This window comes from Rousettus aegyptiacus, unplaced genomic scaffold, assembly GCF_014176215.1.
Source record: "Rousettus aegyptiacus isolate mRouAeg1 unplaced genomic scaffold, mRouAeg1.p scaffold_m13_p_1, whole genome shotgun sequence".
In the NCBI taxonomy this organism is placed as follows: Eukaryota; Metazoa; Chordata; class Mammalia; order Chiroptera; family Pteropodidae; genus Rousettus; species Rousettus aegyptiacus.
This window is the reverse complement of record NW_023416284.1, coordinates 90,928,883-90,951,153: the sequence shown is the minus strand read 5'-3', so window position 1 is coordinate 90,951,153 and position 22,271 is coordinate 90,928,883. Positions and strand designations below refer to the sequence as shown.

The 22,271-nt window shown below is 35.0% G+C and overlaps 1 pseudogene; it reads right to left on the bottom strand.

Annotated features, from left to right (window-relative positions):
• Positions 1–381: 381 nt before the first annotated feature.
• Positions 382–21,958, bottom strand: LOC118612917 (annotated as a pseudogene).
• Positions 21,959–22,271: the final 313 nt, after the last annotated feature.

The following is a 22,271-nucleotide window of genomic DNA, read 5'->3' as shown; positions in this document are numbered from 1 at the left end:
TGTGTGCTTTTGACTCTTACTGAGCTTTCTTAAAATAATTATTTTGAAATCATTTTCAGATAACTTGCAGATCTCCATTTCTTTGGAAGCAATTACTGGAAAGTTATTGCATTTCTTTTCTGGTGTCATGTTTCCTTAATTTTTTATGTCTCTGATGGCTTTGCATTGATGTCTCAACATTTGAGGGCACAGTCAGCTCTTCTGCCATTTTAAGCTTGCTTCAGTGGGAAAAGACTTTCATGTGAAGATGGCTGTGATGGTGCCAGTTGAGTGGGATGCAGCATCTTGGTTCCTTGGAAAGTACAGTGGAAAGTCCCTGTGCAAGTCTGCCAGCTTAGTTCAATGTCAGCCATTCTGTGGTGGTTTTCTGTGACCAAAATTTCAGAGGTTCTGTGGGTGGCAGTATCGGGTAGGGCTATTGGTATCCACAGAGGCAAAGGCTTCTTGGGTCTTTCTGACTTCCTTTTTGCCCATACGTAGAAGTTCTAGTTTAGTATCCTTCTTGGTATCTGCTGTAGTCTTCTGTAACTGAGCTAGGATTTGGGGGTCAGCTATATAAAGAGCTAAATAAAGAGTGTCCTGGGGCACATATGAGTTTTTTGAGGCAGTGGCACTGATTTCTAAGGTGTGGATGTGTGTATGTGTTCTATGAAATTGGGATCTGGGTCTCAGGGGCTCTCTGCAGTGATTCTGACAGCTCCAGAGCAGACAAGGGTGTTATACAGAAGCAGCATGAGTACTTGGATGACAAGGTATAGCAGTGGTGTGGCCCCAGGGGGCAGGGAGCAGTACCACAGCCTGGGGATAGTGGATCAAAGATCTAACTCTGGCCTTGGAGGGATTCACAAGACAGAAAAAACATGCTCTGTTAAAACTATGTGTCGGGACACTTGGAGTGGGGGCTTAGGGCAGCAACAATAGTACTGCCAGTAATGATGGCTCAGAGAGGCCACCTAGGACAGGGGTCGTGCTCAGGGCAGTGGAGGCTTCTCTGATAATGGGACAAAGTCATGATCTGGGGCTTGAGTGGGGTGCAGAGCAGTGAAAACTCTGGTCTTATATATGGTGAGGTGCCATGGTATGCTGATAGCAGACAGTGGGGCACAGCAGTAATTGGGGTCCCTGAAAACAGGTCTCCCTTCAGTGACAGCTTCAGCCCTGGAGAGAAAATGGGGGAGAGGAATTCCAGGTGGCTTTGTCAGCTGGGATCACTGTTGGCGAAGGCTGTGGGAGACCTTTGTAGCAAAGGCTGCAAACATCCACACTGATGAGGTTTAGTGGGGTTCTCCTGCTCCTATCTTCCCTGTGGAGTATACTTTCTCTTGAGAGATCCTTCCTGGCACCAAGCTGCTCTGGACTAGGTAATGGGGTGACATAGGTAAAATTCTTCCTATAGTTTTCTATATAATCATCCTTGATTTTTGAGCTCCGCAGATTCTTTGTTGTATTCCAGAATTTTCTCTGAACTATTTTGGTTGGTCTGTAGTTGTTTATTTATTGTTTTTGTGGGGAGACAAACATTGGTACTTCTTAACCCTCCATCTTACTGACATCACCCCTCTCAGTGTCTTAAGGTGCAAAGTTAAATTATCGATCTTCAAAATCTTACTTCTTTCTTAATGTAGACATTTACAGCTATAAAATTTCCTCTAAGCACTGTTTTTATTGTATCCCATAAGTTCAATATATTGTGTCTTCATTTTCATTCATCCAAAGTATTTTCTGATTTCCCTTTGATTTCTTACTTGACCCATCGGTTATTTAGAAATGTGTCGTTTAATTTCTACATATTTATTTCATTCTCCCTGTTTGATTTTTAATTTTATTCTATTGGGGTCAGAAAATATATTGTGTAATATTTCTATCCTTTTAAACATGTTGAAGTTTGTTTTATCACCTACCACATGGTTTACCCTGGAGAACGTTTCATGTGCACTTGAAAAGAATGTATATTTTGTTGTTGGGTGGAATGTTCTACAGATGTTGGTTAGGTCTGGTTGGTTTATAGTGTTATCTAAGTTTCTATTCCTTTGTTAATCTTCTGTCTAGTTGTTCTCTCCATTATTGAAAGTAAAGTACTGAAGTCTCTAACTATTATTTTTGAATTGTGTATTTTTCTCTTAATTTTTGTCAAGTTTTTACTTCACGTATTTTGGTATTCTGTTATTAGCTGCATATATGTTTGTAATTGTTATATCTTCCTGATAGAACAATGTTTTCATCATTATAAAATGTTCCTTTTTAACTGCTGTAAGATTTTTCATTTTAAAGTCTATTTTTCCTATTAGTATAGTCATCCTAGCTTTCCTGTGATTGCTGCTTACATGATATGCTTTTTTCTTTTTTTTTTTTTTTGCTTTTAATCTATTTGTGTCTTGAATATAAAGTGTCTCCTATAAACAACGTACAGTTGGGTTTAAATATGCCATTTTATTTTTCATTTTCTATGTCTCATATCTTTTCGGTTCCTCTATTGCACCTTTACTATACTTTTACATTGAGTAAATATTTTTTAATGTAGCATTTCAATTAAATAATGGCATATATATAATATATTTATCAGTGATCAATCTAGTGTTTACAGTATACATATTAACTTAAAATAATTATTTTAATATTATGCTAGCTTAATTTTAGTAATATGTAGAACTGTTCTTCCTACAAAGCTCTACTCCCTTCCCCCCTATTATATTGTATTTTTGTTATGTGTATTACATCTATTTATGTTGCAAACACAGTGCATTTCTGTAATGATTACTTTAACATCTGTCATTATTTCCTTAGCCTGGTATAGCTTTGCTCCCACCCATTTTCTTTGTGTTGTTATTGCCAAATATATTTCTGTATATAACTATTATAAACCCATAGAATATTATATGTTTATTTTTTGCATTTATTTTCAAATCGGTTAAGAGAAGGATTGAAAAAAACTTTTATAGGTAATAATTACATAATTACCTTTAACAGTGATATTTGTTTGTGCAGTTTCAAATTACCATCTCCAGATCTTGCTTCACTTGAGGAACTTCCTTTAGTCTTTTTTGTAAAGCTATATATTTGAAAAACATATTACTTTACACCCAAAAAATAAAGGTCCCATTCCGTGATTCTATGTTAGGTAGCAAAGAGTGCTAACAGTCATTCCGGCTAACTCCTGAATGACAACGAGCACCTCAATAGTTTCAACAAATAATATCCTTGTTTTACTTGTTAAGAAATGCTTGAAAAAGAATTCAAAAAGGACTAATACTTTTATTAGTTTATATTATTTGGTCATATTAAAGAAGTATTTTTCTTTGGATAATTAAAAATGTTATCCTTATTTTTTTTATCGAAGTCAGTTTTCAGGCCATTCCCTTCTCCTTCCTGTAATTATTTTCAGTTGCTGAAATAATTAATGACAGTGGAATAAAAAATTAAGTGTTTATTTATATTATCATATCCCAGGAACCAGTTAGATGTTAACATGGGAAATCATGTTATTCAGTCTCTTAATTTTGCTAATGAAGAAATAGAAACTCAAAAGAGTTTCATTGGACCAAAAGTATAGATCAGGTGTCAGAATTCAGATCTCATGACAGTGAACACAGTGCTTTTTCCACCATATACTATCTATTAACTAACTGAGCTCCAGAGTAATTCTGATTAAATGAAATATTGCTTTGTATTGGAGGGATATTGGAAAAGGAAATATTAAGTTGAGGGTGTGAAATCTATAGAAAGAAAGTTCACTCAGTTTTAATTCCAGATGCTCTTCTGAGCTCAGATAAACTTATATTTTAATTTCTGGATTTTGGACTTAGGCAGAACTGGGTTTGAATCTTAATAATTATAATTTTATATCTCTTAAACTCACTAATTCTTGGTATTCTATTCACTTATTAATTAATTGATCAGATATTTACTGAATGCTAAGAACTACTCCAGGCGCTAAAGATTCAGCAGTTAACAAAAATGCAAGTCTGTCATGATTATTAATTGAAAGATAATACATCTAGAAATATTAGAAGTACTTCTTCACTAGAGCAAAATAATTTCTATGTTATATGACTTCCTCAAATTGTCCTGTGAGAATCAGTAGGTAGGATCACAGGCTTTTCCACAATTACCATCTCATTCACCACAGGTACTTATGCATCATCACTAGCAGTGAGAGATTGGCATCATAACCATTTCTTTCTTTCTTTCTTTCTTTCTTTCTTTCTTTCTTTCTTTCTTTCTTTCTTTCTTTCTTTCCTTCCTTCCTTCTTTCCTTCCTTCTTTCTTTCCTCTTTCCTTCTTTCTTTCTAAATTATTTATTTATATTATTTTTATTGGAGTGATATTGGTTAATAAAATTACCTAAGTTTCAAGCATACAATTCTAGAATACATTATGTGTATGGTGCATTGTGTATTCACCACCCAAAGTCAAATCTCCTTCCGTCACCATGTATTTGACCCCCTTTACCCTTTTCTAACTTCCTTCACCCCTCTTTGCCTCTGGTAACCACTATAGCATTGTCTGTGTCTATGAGTTTTTCTTCATTAGTTTGTTTTGTTCCCTTGTTGCTTTCAGTTTTATACGAGTGAAAAAATAAGCAGGGACTTCCCACAGGTGCATGACAAATATCAGGTACCCTCCCCTCCCCCACCTAACACTAAATACTTAAATCCTCACTTTCCATTCTGCTTCACAACTATAGAATGTGTGTGATTTTTGTTTTTGTTTGTGCAAATTCCGGGTTTTGTTTTGTTTCTGGTCTTCGCATGGCAATTAATTTCTTTCCATTAAAATAGCTGTTCCTCTCACTACTTATTGGTCATCCTGCCCCTTTTCCACCTTCCCCTCAAGACCTGAGATCAAATCAAACTATCTTAGTAGATACTTCTGCTAGAGATGAATGATGCTGCTTCACTTTCTATTTCTATTGGTTGAAGAGAAAGGGGGATGAAGGGACGGGGATTTCCAGGAATGCTTTTTATTTTTAAAATGCCTCAATGCAAAAATCTGGAATGTCTTCTCAGAAAGGAATTAATCTGAACCTGAATTAACTGATGAGGCAGATTCTAGGTTTGAGGGCTTAGCCTGTAAGTGCTATCTCTGAAAAAGAAAGAAGATGCATGCTTTCTAAAAGGACTCTTTCTCCTCTTCATTGAATGATATATTTCCTAGCACAATTTTGAGAGAATTAGTGCTCAGCAAATCCATTCTGTCACTTCCTAGACTCGTAACTACACTGGGATTACCAAAGTGAATTTTTGGTTCATTTTCATCTACAGATATATAATTCTTTTGCTTTGATGGAGGTGATTCTAATGTAGGAAGGAGGCAAGAAAACTAAATGTTAAATCAAGCTATATTCAGAGATTGCAATGTACTGATCAGCCCTTCGGCCAGACCACAAGGAAACCCACAGAACAAAGGAAGATTTCTGCTGGGATTGCTAATAAACCGTTTAACCATACCGTGAAGGGAAAATAGGAAAACAGTTTTTAAGTCCCACCCTACACAAAATAAATACAATCATTCCTTCTCTATGTCTAAAACCATCCCGGAAACTATAGATCTAAGGCTGGGAATTGCCAGCAGGCCTTTCTCACTACATACTCTTATCCTTTCACATTGTATACCCACACCATCAAAGGAAAATGGGTAAACAAAGTTTTTAAACTGTAATTCATAGAAACTAAGCACGATATGTAAACTGAATTCCCTGAACACTTGGGGTTCCTCTCAGTGTCTTTTTCTCAGTCTCTCTTATTGTCTCTGTCCCTCTCTCTCTGTCCCTCTGAGTCTCTCTCAGGCTCTCTCATTCTTTGTCTCTGAGAGGAGACCATGCTCTGTCTACGGAGTGTTAACTTTTCTCTAATAAACTTTCTTTTTGACTCTAACTCTGGAGTGCACTTGAATTCTTGGCTGCACTCAGTCAAGAACACTTCCTCTCTTATTGAAGCGTTACTCGGGGAATTTGCCCTGTCCTGCATCAGTTCCCCTCCTTATATCTGTTTCCATTTCTTAAGAAAGGCTTTCTCTCATATCAGCTAAACCTTTCTCCCTGCCTGCATCTTTTTCATTCTTTGTTTTCTCTACCTGTCATTGTATTATCGGGTTTTTTTTTTTTTACCCCTCTGCTCCCTTAATCAACCTGAATTATATTCCTTTTCCTCTTTTTATGAATCTTAACTTTCTCACATACACAAAGAACTCCAATCTTTAATTTTTAAGGTTCTTATAGAATTGTAAAACATTTTAACAATTTTTCCCATTTTTGAAAATTAGTGGCTCTACCATGCTATCAATATATGTTACAAACAAATTTATTAAAGCTCTTTTTGCAGTTTATTATAGCAAGATTATGTAGACTCTGAACTCAGAGGAAATAAGACTTACAAATCCTATTCCTCCTTGTAACTTGAAGAACGCTTTGCATAGTTGTAGCACTAATACATTTTCACTAAATTTATATTCCCCAAAGAGAATATTTTTTTTTCTTTTTGAAGTCAGGATATAATCCTCACATTTCTACTATCACTTCCAAAATGGCATAAAATATTATTTGCAGAGCTGTTATAAAGATTAAATGAGATAACCGAAAAAGGTCTAATCAGGGCCTAGAGTTATCGATTTTGATTTCATTCTTCATCATTGTCCCTCTACTTTCTCATGATAACCAGCAGGTAGAGAGATGGCCCTCAATGTCTTTCTCTGCCCCATTCCTTCTCCCTTTTTCTTTCTCCCCTCTCTCCTCTTAACATTCTCCTCTCCACAGAGATTAATTTTCTGCCAGCATGAGAGGCTAACATCATAGCAATTTCCTTTTCATTTAATCCTGGCCAGGTGCTTTCCAACAACGCCTGAAAAGAAACATGTATCTTAACATAGTATTCTATACTCGTCTAAACAGGCTTGAAAACTCAAGGGGGGGGGGGGGTTGAGGAACTCATATAGTCATATCCCATTTCCTCACACAAACTCCAGATACTAGACTTTCCTCTCACTGTGTAATTCACAACCCGCCCCTACTCCACTTTCTCATAGGATCTTGAAACTAGACTAATGCTAGGATTATTGCAGTAACATTATTTGGTGGAGACTCGTGACGTTACTTAACCCATTGGTTGTATAGGAAGGAAACTGCTAAGTAATAGAAACATTCATAAAGTGACTTTGTCCAGAAAATTGACCTGCTCCATCCTAAAAGAAAGAGTCAAGGACCCAGGATAGAGAAACGATCTGGGATTCTGAATCTTTGGAAGCTACTCCTGAAAGAAAAAAAGGGTTCTATCAAGACCTATATTTTCTTTCCCTGCTTATCCAATAGCTCAAGTTTGTGAAGACACAGGGCAGTGAGTAATACAGCTCTCTAGTCTCACTGTCACTGCCCTAGTCTTGACGCTCTTCTTATACTTAGGTCATGCCAGGCTTACCAACAGCTGATTTTGCTGCTTTGCATTTGTACATTTCTGTTTTTTTCTTTTTAATGTTTAATTTGGGTTTTATTTTTATTTTTTAATTAGTTTATTGGGATAACATTGGTTAATACAATTATATAATTTTCAGATGTACATTATAATTTAACATCTATATATTCTATTGTGTGTTTACCATCCAAAGTCCACTTTTTCACATATTTGATCCCCTGTACCCACCCTCTCCTTACCCCCCTATATTTGACCTCCTTTACCACATCTACCTCCCCGCTTCTACCCCACCCCATATCCTCTGGTAACCACTAGTCTATCGTCCATGTCCATGAGTCTCTGTTTGTTTGTCCTGTTCCTTTGTTGCTTTTAGGTTTATCTCCTACATATAAGTGATATCATGTGATTTTCAACTTTTTCTGTCTGGCTTATTTCACTGAACATGATTCTCTCGAGCTCCATCCATGTCGTTGCAAATGGCAGTATTTTATCTCTTCTTATGGCTGAGTAATATTCCATTGTATATATGTACCACAGCTTCTTTAGCCAATTATCTATCGTAGAACACTTCAGTTGCTTCCATGTCCTGCCCACTGTGAATAATGCTGCTATGAACATTGGTGTGCAAATATCTTCAGATATGAGTTTTTAAGTCTTTGGGGTAAATATCCAGTAGAGGGATTGCTGGATCATATGGTAGATCAATTCTTAGTTTTTTGAAGAAACTCCATACTGTTTTCCATAGTGGCCGTAACAATTTGCAGTCCCACCAACAATGTATGAGGGTTCTTTTTCTTCGCAACCTCTCCAGCATTTGTTATTATTAGTCCTGTTGATTATAGCTATTCTAACAGGTGTGAGATGGTATCTAATTGTGGTTTTGATTTGTATTTCTCTAATAGCTAGTGATGTTGAGCATCTTTTCATATGTTTGTTGGCCATTTGTATGTCCTCTGGGAGAAGTGTCTGGTCAGATCCTCTGCCCATTTTTTGATTGGATCGTTTGGTTTTTTTGTTGTTATTGAGTCATATGAGTTCTTTGTGTATTTTGGATATTAGGCCCTTATCGTAGACATTGCTTGCAAATATATTTTCTCGTTACCTTGTTGACAATTTCTTTTGTTGAGCAGAAGCTTTTTAGTTTGATGTAGTCCCATTAATTTATTTTTGCTTTTGTGTTCCTTGCCTTTGAGGTCAAATTCATAAAATCCTCTTTAAGTCCAAGGTCTTTGAGTTTAGTTCCTATGCTTTCTTCCATGAATTTTATTGTTCCAGGTATTCTATTCAGGTCCTTAATCCATTTTGAGTTACTTTTGGTATGTGATGATAGACAACAGTCTAGTTTCATTCTTTTGCAGGTGGCTTTCCAGTTTTACCAGCACCATTTATTGAAGAAACTTTTCTTTCTCTACTGTATATTTTAGGCTTTTTTGTCAAAAATTATTTGCCCATATAAATACAGGTTTACGTCTGGACTCTTGATTCTGTTCTACTGGTCTGTGTGTCTGTTTTGCCGCCAATATCATACCATTTTGATTACTGTTGCTTTGTAGTATAATTTGAATTTGAGCAGAGTGATGCCTCCAGCCTCGTTCTTTATTCTCAAGATGGCTTTGACAATTCGGTGTTTTTTGTGATTCCATACAAATCTGATGATTTTTTGTTCTATTTCTTTAAAAAATGCCAATGGGGTTTTGATGGACATTACATTAAATCTGTATAATGCTTTTGGTAATATGGTCATTTTAACTATGTTGATTCTTCCAACCCAAGAACATGGAATATCTTTCCATTTCTTTGTTTCTGCTTCGATTTCCTTTAATAGAGTCTTGTAGTTTTCATTATATAGGTCTTTCAAATGTTTCATTAAATTTATTCCGAGGTATTTTATTCTTTTTGTTGCAGTTATGAAAGGAATTCTTTTTTCCACTTCTTTTTCTGACACTTCGTTGTTAGAATATAGGAACACTATGAATTTTTGAATGTTGATTTTGTAACCGGAAACTTTACTGTATTTGCTCATTATTTCTAGTAGTGTTCTTGTGGAGTCTTTAGCATTTTCTATATAGAGAATCATGTCATCCGCAAATAGTGACAGTTTGACTTCTTTGTTTCCCATTTGGATGCCTTTTATATCTTTCTCTTATCTGATTGCACTCACTAGAACCCCCAATGATATATTGAATAACAGTGGCTATAGTGGACAGCCTTGACTTGTTTCTGATCTTAGAGGGAAGATTTTTGGTTTTTCACCATTAAGTATAATGAGGGTTTGTCATAGATGGTCTTTATTATGTTAAGGTATTTTCCTTCTATACTGATTTTGTGAAGTGTTTTGATCATAAATGGATGCTGTATTTTGTCGAAGGCTTTTTCTGCATCTATTGATATGATCGTATGATTCTTATTTTTAATTTGTTTATGTGATATATCACATTGAAACATCCCTGTGCCCCTGGGATGAAGCCCACTTGATCGTGGTGTATAATCTTTTTAATGTGTTGCTGTATTCGGTTCATTAGTATCTTATTTAGGATTTTTGCATCTGTGTTCATGAAAGATATTAGACTGTACTTGTGTGTGTGTGTGTGTGTGTGTGTGCGTGTGTGTTATTTTTACCAGGTTTCGATATCAGAGTAATAGTGACCTCAAAAAATGAGTTGGGAATGAATATGATCCTTTGTATTTCTGCGCTATCCATCATAATTTCCCCTTTCATCCTTGTTTTGTTTATTTGTGTCCTTTTTCTTTTTTCTTTAGTGAGTCTAGCCAGGGGTTTGTCAATTTTATTGACCTTCTCAAAGAACTGACTCTTTGTTGCATTTATTTTACTATTGTTTTTTGTTTGTTTGTTTTCAGTTTCATTTATTTCTGCTCAAATTTGATTATTTCTTTCTTTTTGTTGACTGTAGGCTTCACTTGTTCTTCCTTTTCTAGTTTTTAAGATGAAGTGTCAGCTTATTTATTTGGGCTCATTCTTGTTTTTGGAAGTAGGCCTGTAATGATATGAACTTTCCTCTTATGACCGCTTTTGCCATGTGTCAAATTTTGATACATTGTACTATCATTATCATTCATTTCTATGTATCTCTTGATCTCTCTTTTTAGTTCTTCTCTGACTCAGTTATTCTTCAGTAGCATGTTATTTAATCTCCATGTATTTGTGGTTTTTCCTTATTTTTTTTGTGTTGATCTCTAGTTTCAAAACATTATGATCAGAGAATATGGTTGGTATGATTTCAACTCTCATATATTCGTTGAGGCTATTATGTCCCAGTATGTGGTTGATTCCTGAGAATGTTTCATGTGCACTAGAGAAGAATGTATAAGCAGCTGTTTTGAGATGCAAGACTCTGTATAGGTCAATTATGTCCAGTTGGACTAATGTGGCATATAAGGATGTTATTTCCTTATTGATTTTCTGTTCGGATGATCTGTCCATATCCAGCAGTGGGGTATGTAGGTCTCCTACTATGATAGTGTTTTGGTCTGTTTCTCCCTTTAGTTCTACTAGTAGTTGCTTTACATATTTTAGGTCCTCTGATTGGGAGTATAGATATTAATAAGTGTTATTTCTTCTTGGTGCATGATTCCCTTTATCATTATGAAGTGTCCCTCGGTATCTTTCTTTACCTTTTTTATTTTGAAGTCTAGTTTGTCTGATATTAGTACCACTGCTCTCACTTTTTTTTTTGAATGCCATTTTCTTGAAATATCATTTTCCACCCTTTCACTTTGAGTCTATATTTGACTTTGGAACTGAGATGTGTCTCCTGGAGGCAGCATATGGTTGGGTTTTGTTTTTTGATCCATTCTGCAACTCTGTGCCTTTTTATTGGTGAGTTCAGTCCATTTACATTTAGGGTAATTATTGGAATATGAGATCTTCTTATAGCCATTTAATCTTTTACTTCCTGTTAGCTTGATGTTTCCATTGCTTCCTTGTCCATGTGTTTCTGGGTCTTTTTTTTATTTTTTATTTTGGTTGACTTTTGTGGATCTCGCCTCTGGTTCGTCTTGTTTTATGTTATATACTTCAGTTCTGAATTTTGGTGTGTGGTTACCATTATGAATATGAAAAGGATAGTTATATATATATATATATATATATATATATATATATATATATATATACAGTCGTGCATTTTCTTCTGTGCATGCCTTGTCTCCATTCCCCTTTGTGAATCTGGATCTTTGAATCCTCCCCATTTTAGTCATTGTTGTCTCTATTTGTTCCTATGTATACTGAATGTTCATTACTATCTTGTTATAACAATTCATTTCTTATTATTTAAGCTATAATGCCTTGTTTTTACTAAGGGTTGTACTCCTCAGTTTCTTTTTGCCTGATAGTCACTTATTCCTAATTATGCATTGTTGCAGTTATTTCATTTTAGGTGCGTTGACCTCTTTCAGTATTTCCCGTAGTGCAGGCCTCATAGTGGAGAATTCCCTCAATTTTTGTATGTCTGAAAAGGTCTTACTTTTTTTTATATATCTAAAGGCGAGCTTAGCTAGATACATTATTCTAGGCTCATAGTTCCTTTAACTTAATAGTTTAAATATTTGATTCCATTCCTTTCTGGCTTCTAAGGTCTCTGCTGAGAAGTCTGATGATAATCTAATGGGTTTACCTTTATATGCTATCATTATCTTCTCCCTGGCTACCTTAAGAATTCGATCTTTGTCATTGATTTTTGATAGTTTTAATATGATGTGTCTTGGTGAAGGCCTTTTTGGGTTGAGATAATTGGATATTCTGTTGACTTCTTGAATTCTAAGCTCCAGCTCATTCCTTAGATTTGGGAAATTCTTATCCACTGTTTATCTGAAAATACTTTCTAGATCCTGCTCCTTTTCCTCATCTTCAATAACGTCTATTATTCTTACATTTCCTCTCCTGATAGTATCAGCTAGTTCTTTGTATTTCTCTCTCATTATTTTTCATTCTTCATTTTCTTTCTTCTTCCTTCTTATTGATTTCTAGATTTCTGTCTTTGATATCACTGATCGTTTTCTCTATTTAGCTGATTCTATTTCTCAGGCTTGCTATTTCATTTTCAACTCTTGCAGTGTGTTCTTCATCTCCAGAATATCTATTCTGTTCTTCTTGAGAGTTTCAGTCTCATTGTTCTACTCATCTAGTTGTTTTTTCAATTTCTGAAATTGTTGATATGATTTGTTTTAGATCTCATTGAGTTTTTTCAGAAGTACCAACCTGAAGTATTTGTTATTTAAGTCGCATTTTTCTATGTCTGTAAGTTTATTTTCTGGAGATTTTTGTCTTTCTTTCTTAGATGCTTTGTCATCTTGGTTGTTCATGGTGTTTAATGGACTATTTCTCCACCTGGGCAATAATGGAAGTGTATTATGCTGTTTTCCAGAAAGAAGGTTTATTATATAAAGGTCTGTCTGTAGTTTGTTGCAAAGAAGGAGCTTTTCCTTTGCTTTCCAGTAGGTGGCGTCTAAGCCTCTTGGATCCCTGCTTTATATAATGCCTTAAAGTGCCTGTGGTAGCTCTTACCTGCAGATCCCATGCTCAAATGTACTGGTGTGCAGTTTGGGTGTTTTTTGTTGAGCTTTAGATGGTCAGCTTATTGTTGTTTCAAGGGGAGAAATCTGGGGATGTCTTTCACACTGCTATGTTTTCCGTTGAAACACAGCTCATAGCACGGGTTGGCCACTGGGAATTGAAATGTAGTTTACAGGGCTGGCCACTTTTGCTGCCATTAGAAAGGCCACTCACAACGATGGCCACCTGGCTGTGAACACTTGGTCCTGAATTACTTGGAGCTGAGCTTGGCAGCAAGCCAATAACAATGCCCTAGGCAGTCTGCAGGTTGGGTGGGGCAGGGTCTCAGAGAGACAGCGGCAGTCAGATCAATACTGCCTCAGTCTTGCTGCAAATTTGGTAACTGTTGTGAGTTCCCACATCAGACCCAGGTCACAGCAAGATGAGTTGCTGTCTCAGGCTGGCCCACAAGTCCTTGATATCTGCCCAAGTTCGTGATGGCACCAGCGATCTGCCTACCCCTACTGATGAAGTGAGGCTCACAGCATTGGTTGCCTGCATCTTCGATGTGCCTCCTTTATATTATCAGGTGTAGGTGTTATGATCAGCTGGACATCAGGTGATTCTCCACATTGATTATTTTATAATTTGGTTGTAATTTCAATGCAGTCCTGGGAGGAGATGAACCCTGCTTTTATCTAGTCTGCCATCTTCCTAGGCTCCACCATTACAAGACCTGTTTTGTTTTGTTTATGGTATTCTTGTATTGTATTGAAGAAGCTGACCAGAATTCTGCATTGCTTAGAGTTCTTAAGATTTGTTTCTCTTTCCTTCTTTGTTATATGACCAGGCTCAGGATAGGGGAAGCAAGTTGTTTTCCTGTGGTGCTTCTCAAAGTCCTTGCCCTCGCCTTGCCCCTCTTTTAAGAACTAGGGCTGAGACTTAAATTTTTATCATTCATAGATGGGTAGGTGGAGTAAGATTTAACAAGAAACCAGCACTGGCAGACACTAAAGTCTGCGTTTGTACATTTCAGTTCCTCACCTTCGTAAAGAAGTATTTGCCTTGCTCAGCCTCCAAGGCCCTTTATATCAGTCCCTCTCTTCATAGCTGCTCTTATCCCATACTATTCTTTAATCTGAATATTCACTTTGGTCAGTCAGAGCTTCTCTTTATATTAATTCACCCCCACCTGGTACTACTCTTGGTCATGAGGTTCGAGATTGTTTCTTTTCCTCTGAATCATATCTTCCTATGTCTCTGCTTTAAGTCTCACTTCTGCAAATAAACTACATTTTCAATTTTCCTATGTATACTCTAATCTATATGAATGTGCACTATTTATACTATTTTAAAATCTGGTTATTTTTAAATTATACCCATTTGTATTTTCACTGTAATTTATAATGCCTATATTTATCCTCAATATATTATTTATTAATTTGACTATTAATGATTACATACTGTGAAACAGGCATTTCTCTAGGAGCTGAGGAGACAATGGTAGACAAAGAACACAAAGTCTCTGACTCATGTGTGTTCTATGTGTGTTTCTTGCTTTCCTGGTAGTTATTGATCTTCCTGAGATCTTTATTTTGGTATTTCTAATCTCTGGCATACTCTTTTGAACATAGGAAGTGTTCAATGAGTGTTTTCTCTTTGAATCTCATCAGTTGTATTCCATGCTTCTATATTTCACAGAGCACTTAGCATAATGCTTGACATTCATAGACGATCAGGTAAAATTTACTATAATTGATATCATTGCATCAAGAGAAATTAAGATGGATATTAAAAAAGAATTTCCTTTTCTGACTTTGGAAATGATGGTTAAGGAGGTCATCTTTGCCATACCACTCTTCCCTCCCCCTCTTCAAATTTGCAAATTTCAGTTAGTTTATCACCTTCTTGAAGTTCATTTTGTTTCTCAGATTTAACTGCTCCTTTCCCTTCGGTGATTCTCAATGCATTTGAGGATGTGCTCCTCTGTCATTCTTCTCCGCCCCCTACCCCTCCCCTATTCTCAGATAGTGGATCTCAGCTCGTGAGAGTCTTCCAGCATCAGCATGATATGCTCATTGAAGGTTTTTATCAGTTTTCCTAGGACATCCCATGACACTCACTAGTCATGCTCAACAATTCTTACCTTTCTTATTTAAATGTTATAATTGTGACTACTGGTTAATCTTTGTCTTTACGACTAGTAAACTTTGGATTCTATTTTAAAAATATTTTTTTTCTTAAAGGTCATAAAGTTATTTTCTAATATTATCTCCTAAAGCCTTTTTTTTTTTAAAGAATAGAGGGGTTAAAATTTTATTTTATACTTAGAACATGCATAAAAATCATCCAGAAGATATTTGGAGTATAATTTTTAAAAATCAATAAATTTCCACCTGAGTGCTTGGATAGCATCCCTTAGTAAAAATATTTGAGACTAGCAAGAAAATCAGCAAAATAGTTATATAATATTCTAATTCATACTTCAAATTACCAATAACTAAAGTCTGTAGTGAGAGGTGGGGGGGACTACATTTTACTTTTTCTAAGTAGATCAGACCATTCAAGTATGTTATCAGCAAAAAGTATCTTATTGTCACCATATGGGTGACACTAAGCCTAACTTTTTATTATTATTATTTTATTTTATTAATTTCAAGTATACAATACATTGGTTAGACATTTATATAGTTATAAAATGATCCTCCTTCTCCTAAAGCCTTTATTGCATTGCTTTTTACATATAGAAATACAATTTTACTGGAATTAATTTGTGCATTGTGTGAGATATGTGCCAAATTTCATTATTTTTCTCAATAAAGATATCCAACTTATCCAGCAGCATTAATTGGCAAGACCATCTTTTCCTGGCTACTCAGTTAAAAACAATTAAGTCACAAAAAGGCACAAAAGAGAACTTACTGTATGATTCAATTTATATAATTCTACTAAGCATGTTTAGAGATAATCATCAGGTTGAAGCAAGGAAGCAATGGCTATAGTTGTCTGGATAGTGAGTTATCTCAGTGGAAGAGGTACACTATGGGTTTATAGGGATGTTGGCCCAATGTTCTGTTTCCTGATCTGGGTGGTGGTTCTATGAATATTGGCATTATAATAACCCATTAAGTTGTACATTAATGCTTGCTGTGTTTTTCTATATGTGTGCTCTATTTCACTATAAAGTGTTACAAGTGTTAAACATATTTGCTCTCTTTATCAAATCCAGTAATCAATCTTTATTGAGTATTACTAAGTGATCAGCATTTTCAAAGTGCAGCATTTAACTGAAAATATACTGTGATACAGTATACCTATTACAAGGCTATGATGATAATTAAATGAAAGAAAGTATCTGAAAGTACATAACTCAGAGTCTGTTAGAAAATAATTGATAATTTATTATTTTATTTCCCTTGCATTTATTTGTACATAAACCCATGACAACCAGAGTTGGACTAATAGATCTCTTTCAGTCTCCATCTCTTTTATGACAGTGATAACAAGGAGCTACCAGCATTCAGAGCTTTTTACTTGTGCTTTTTAATCATAGCCAGGGATTTACATAGGTTTGAAAAATCAGGCATCATTTTTCTGTCATTCTAAATGCCCAGCTCCTCCAATCCCCACTCCACGTTTAGCTTTACTCTGCAAATAGGTCTTCCTCACTAACTCCTAAATACAACCTAATTTATTCTGCTAAAGGAAATTTTCAATCCTTCTTATCAACATCCAACTCAGTCATCCTATCTTTCCTGACTTCTACACAAGATTTTAAATAAGACCTTCTGGCCAAGGATATCTGCTGGAGAGAAGTGATGCTGTTTCATTCTTTATACCCATTGGTTATAGAAAAAAAAAAAAAAAACAGCTATCTGAGAACTGATGAGGATTTCCAGCGAATCTCTTCCTCTCCCCCTTCCTCTCTCCTTTTTCTCCAAAGTGTTTCACTTGGAAAGAAAGAAATATCACCGACACAACTGATATGAGTATTGATCCTTTGGTGTTACCCTTATTCATTGAATACCAGTTTTCAATGCATGCCTAAAAGCCCAAAATATGCATGCTATTCCTATCAATATAAGACATTGAAGACAGAAATTCACGAGGATACAAATAAATGAAATGATATACCATGCTCATGGATTGGAATAATTAATGTTGTAAAATTTAATTTATAAATCAATGAATAACAAATGCTGGCAAAAACGTGGAGAAACAGAAACACTCGTACACTGTCAATGGTATTGTAAATTGATGCGACACTATGGAAAACAGTATGGAGAATCCACAAAAATTAAAAATAGAACTGCCACCCTACCCAGCAATTCCACTTTTTGGTATTTATGTAAAGAAAAAAAAACACAAATTAAAAAAGATATATGCACCGTTATGTTCACTAAAACATTACTTACAATAGCCAAGACATAGAAGCAATCTAGGTGGGTGTCCATCAGCAGATGAATAGATAAAGAAGATATGGTAATATATACAATGGAATATTACTCAGCAATAAAAAAGAATAACATCTTACCATTTGCAACAAGTTAGATGAACCTAGAGGGTATTATGCTAAATGAAATAAGTCAGAGAGAAAGACAAATATCATATAATTTCACTTATATGTGAAATCTAAAAAAAAAATGAAAAATAAAACAGAAGAGAAACAATAAAACAAAAGAGAAACAGACTCATAGATATGGAGAACAAGCTGATCATTGCCAAAGGGTAGGGGGACAAGGAATGGGTGAAATAATAAAAAAATTAAATAATAAAGGCATTAAAATGTGACCATTGTAAAGCCTTGGGGTGGGAGGAAAGAGTGGGGCTGCAGAATGGCCTGGGTAGGCATCATTGAGAAGTTGATATTTGAATAAAAGCAGAAAGAGGAGGCGGGGCACATAGCAGGCATGCTAGAAAGAGCAGAGGAAACAGAAGAACCAATCTGTCCAAAAATGCTAGGGCAAGAGCATGACTGGGTGCTCCAACAACATGCGGCTAGAACAGAATCTTCTTTGGGAAGAAGAGATGAAGACAGAGAAATAACCCAGGTCCAATCATGTAGGCCACTGTTGCAGATTGTATTTCTAAAACATGATGATAGTAGTTAAAAAATGTAATTAACATTCATATACTGTATCAATTAGGACTTTAATTCACTTGTTAATAATCTTAGACATGAAACCCAATAATAGTTGTTTCAAAATTATATATTTTATTGAATCATTTTGATTTGTATCACATAATTTTGTAACAACACACAGCAACACATTGTTTACATTAATTTAATATATTTAACAAATTTCATTATTATAGAAGAAAATTATCTCTTTATCTCAGGCTTGGATCAATAGAGCACTCTGTCAAACATCTTCGCTGAGTTATATTTTTGTTTCATATACTGATCTTTTGCCAAGAGTTAATAAAAGATATGACTATTTTTAATGTTTGTCACTTCTAGAAAACAGGTATGTGGCTCTTCAAATTTGTATGTTGTTCACTGTGACTATAATATAAACCCATGAAATTTTAAACTTGGAGGATAAAAAATATCTGTTCAAGAACTAATATGTTTTCTTCGATATGGTAAAAATTCATGATTCATATATTTTCCTATTTTACTTGGTCCCAGAAATTTCAGAGCTAAAAATAAGGTACAGTCAGTAATTCTGTTATCTTTAGTTTTATTGTATTTATTAATATAGCTTCCCTACTTCTTTATATATATTCTTTTGTTAATGGTGGTTCAATCATAAAAATAATACATGCTTATTTCAATAACTTAAATACCTCAATAATGTCTGATTTCTAACATAAGTGCCCCATCCTGCAACTTCTAATCTGCTTTTTTAGAGGTAAGTATGGCTAATAGCTGGAGAGAAAACCCTTTCAGATATTACATTACATTTTTGGAGGAATAAGATAATTTTTTTCATGGTTCAATCTACTTCCTCAAATAATTGGACTTGTTGAACAATTATAAATCAATTCAAGAATAGGTTATTTTTCTCTTTGTTTGCAAATGATGCTTAAAGAATTTTAGCAAACAACCTAGGTACATTAATTCCCTTCCTTTATGTAAATGAGAAACTAGGTCTGTATTTCAGAATCCAGGGAAAATTAATTAATGTAATAAGTAGAAACCTGAAGTTGCTGCTCTGATTTTATAGAACTGTGAATTTCAGCCAGTAGTAGTTTTAAAAATAATTTCAATATTTAGCTTGCCCCTCTCAAATTAAGAACAAAACATATTTAATTCATGATATTTATGCTACTTTCTTATTTAACCCCACTCTCTTTCATTCCATAGTGTATATAAGATTTATTTTCCAATATCCTTCCATAGAACTTTTTTGAGCTCTTTCGCCTCTCCTGTCCCCCACAACTTCTTCAATACATTGGTGGACTAAATGCTCACATGATTTCTGGAGTTTCAGGCACAGTATCTCTGCTTGTTTCTTTTATTTTCTATTGCCAAATTCTGAAACCTGATTTACTAATGCTCCTCAGTAGCCAAGAGCAAAGGGAAGGGTGCATGGAAGAAGAAACAAGACAACATTCTTTTTCAAAGACAATCAGATTTCCCAGGCACCACGGTTATTCCTCTGTAAACGAAGGTATTACAGTTGTGGCAATAGAAGAGTCAGTTACAGAGATAAAGGCCCTGCCTGTCATCTATGAAATTCACAGTTCCATAAAATCAGAGCAGCAACTTCAGGTTTCTACTTATTACATTAATTAATTTTCCCTGGATTCTGAAATACAGACCTAGTTTCTCATTTACATAAAGGAAGGAAATTAATGTACCTAGGTTGTTTGCTAAAATTCTTTAAGCATTGCTTGCAAATAAAGAGAAAAAAAAACCTATTCTTGAACTGATTTATAATTGTTCAACAAGTCCAATTATTTGAGGAAGTGGATTGAACCATGAAAGAAAAATTATCTTATTCCTCCAAAAATGTTTAAAAGGGTAATGAGTTTTTAACTTCATTTTTTTGTATTGAAATGGATATTCACAATTATAAATATTTTGATAACCTTTTATATTTTTCTAACTTAAATCTTTATCATTTTATTCTCCAAAGGGCAAATTGTAAATTATAATAGTGTTGAACTGGTAAGATACATGTTTATTTATCATTTAAAATTTTTTTCAGCTTTGTTGAAATATAATGGAAAATTACTTGCTTGTATTTAAATTGTACAATTAAACGAGTTTTTCAATTATAGTTGGCATACAATAATATATTATTGTTGCACAGTATAGTGATTAGAGATCTATATAACTGACAAAGTGACCATCTCACTAAATCTAGTACCTCCTCTTCCCTTTACATATTTTTGACAACATTGTTAACTATTTTCCTTATGTCACACTTTATATTTCCATGTCTATTTTGTAACGATCCATTTGTACTTCTTAATCTCTTTGCTCCTTTTTGCTGTCCCCTTAACACTCTTCTCATCTAGTAGCCCTCAAAATATTCTCTGTATCTATGAGTTCGTGTCTGTTTTCATTGTTGTTATTTATTTAGTTCTTTGGATTTCACATATATATGAAATCATGTGATATTTGTCTTTCTCTATCTGACTTATTTCATTCAATGTAATACTCTCTAGACCTATCAAGGCAATAGCTTTTTTCATCCCTTTCTTTTTAGTCTGTGTGTGTCTTTTAACCTGAAGTGAGTCTCTTGTAGGCAGCATATGTAGGGATCTTGTTTTCTTATTCATTCAATCACTCTATCTTTTGGATGGAGCTCTTTATTTTTTTCCATTTGAGGTACTCTTTGATGGGAATGTAGTTATTACCATTCTTTACACCTGTTTTTGAGACATATTTTTTCTTCGTAAATAAGTCCCTCCAACATTTTCTATAATACTGGCTTGGTGTTGATGAATTCCTTTAGCTTATTATTGTCTGGGAAGCTCTTTATCTGTCCTTCAACTTTAAACAATAGCTGTGCTGGATAAAGTATTCTTGTTTGTAGACTCTAGGTTTTCACCACATCAAATATTCTGTGCCAAACCCTTCTGTCCTGCATGGTTTCTTTTAAAAAATCAACTGCCAGTCTTATGGGTGCTCCCTTGTAGGTAACTAACTGATTTTCTCTTGCTGCTTTTAAGATTCTCTCTTGTATTTAACCTTTGGCATTTTAATTATAATGTGTATTGGTGTGGGTCTCTTTGGGTTCCTCTTTCTTGGGGACTCTCTTAGTTTCCTGAGTTTGTATGTCTATTTCTTTCACCAGAGTCCCATAGGCTCCTTAAATTATTACTATAGTCTTGGCTTTTTTTTCTTGCCATTCTGATTGAGTGTTCTTGGCTTCCCCATCTTCTATATTGGTGCTTTGATCCTGTTCTTCTTCGTCTTTTTTTTTTTTCAACACACAACTTTTATTGCATCTTTAAAATACCACAGATAAGTCCAAGGAATCATACAACATCTTGGTGCTTCTGTAGCTGAACAACTTTGACCTTGTTCATCAGCCTGCTGAACTGTTCCTTTTTAAGAAACAGAGATACCATCCAAATATATTCTAATATCCTTGTTTTTCATTGTTGTGGCATGTTTAATCAAAGCAGCTGAATTTGATACAAGTCTAATGTCATTTCCTTCAAGAATTAACTCATCTTTCTGGGCTTGAGATACTGAACAAACAACATCTGACCTCATCTGAATCCTGCGAATGTATTTTTCACCCTAGAAATTTTGAATTTCCACAAGAGAACCATTCTCCTGAATAACAACGTTGATGGGAAAGTGAGTATACACAGACTTCATCTTGCAATGGAAGCCCAGTGCAACACTGTCGACTATGTTCTGTACATGATACAGATAGGGTAAACAGTAGTTAGTTTCTATTTCCCCACCATTTGTCAATGTGGAGCCTCTTCTTTTTCTTTCCAAGGAGACTGAGTTCTGCATCGATGTGATTGAAGTCCCTCTACAGGGGGCCCCTGGAACCCTTCACAGAAACTTCAGAGTGATACCCACATTTTCTGGAATGTCAACAGCCTGATTGTTGAGAATGGTCTTCATCCTCACTGTAGGTGCAGCAAAGAGCCAATTCTCTTCTTTGTCCACTCTATTCCATCTAATATACTCTTCATCTCAGATAATGTGTTCTAATTTCCATTTCTATTTTTATGTTTTTTATTTCCTTGTTAAAGTTCTCACTAAGTTCTTCTACTAAGTTCATTGAACATCTTTATAACCAGTATTTTGAACTCTGCATCTGTTAGATTTCTTGACTCCATTACTCCTGGATATGTGTTCTGTTCTCTCATATGGTTTCTGCTTCTTTGTCTTCCCATTTTGGCTGCCATTCTGTGTTTGTGTCTATGTACTAAGC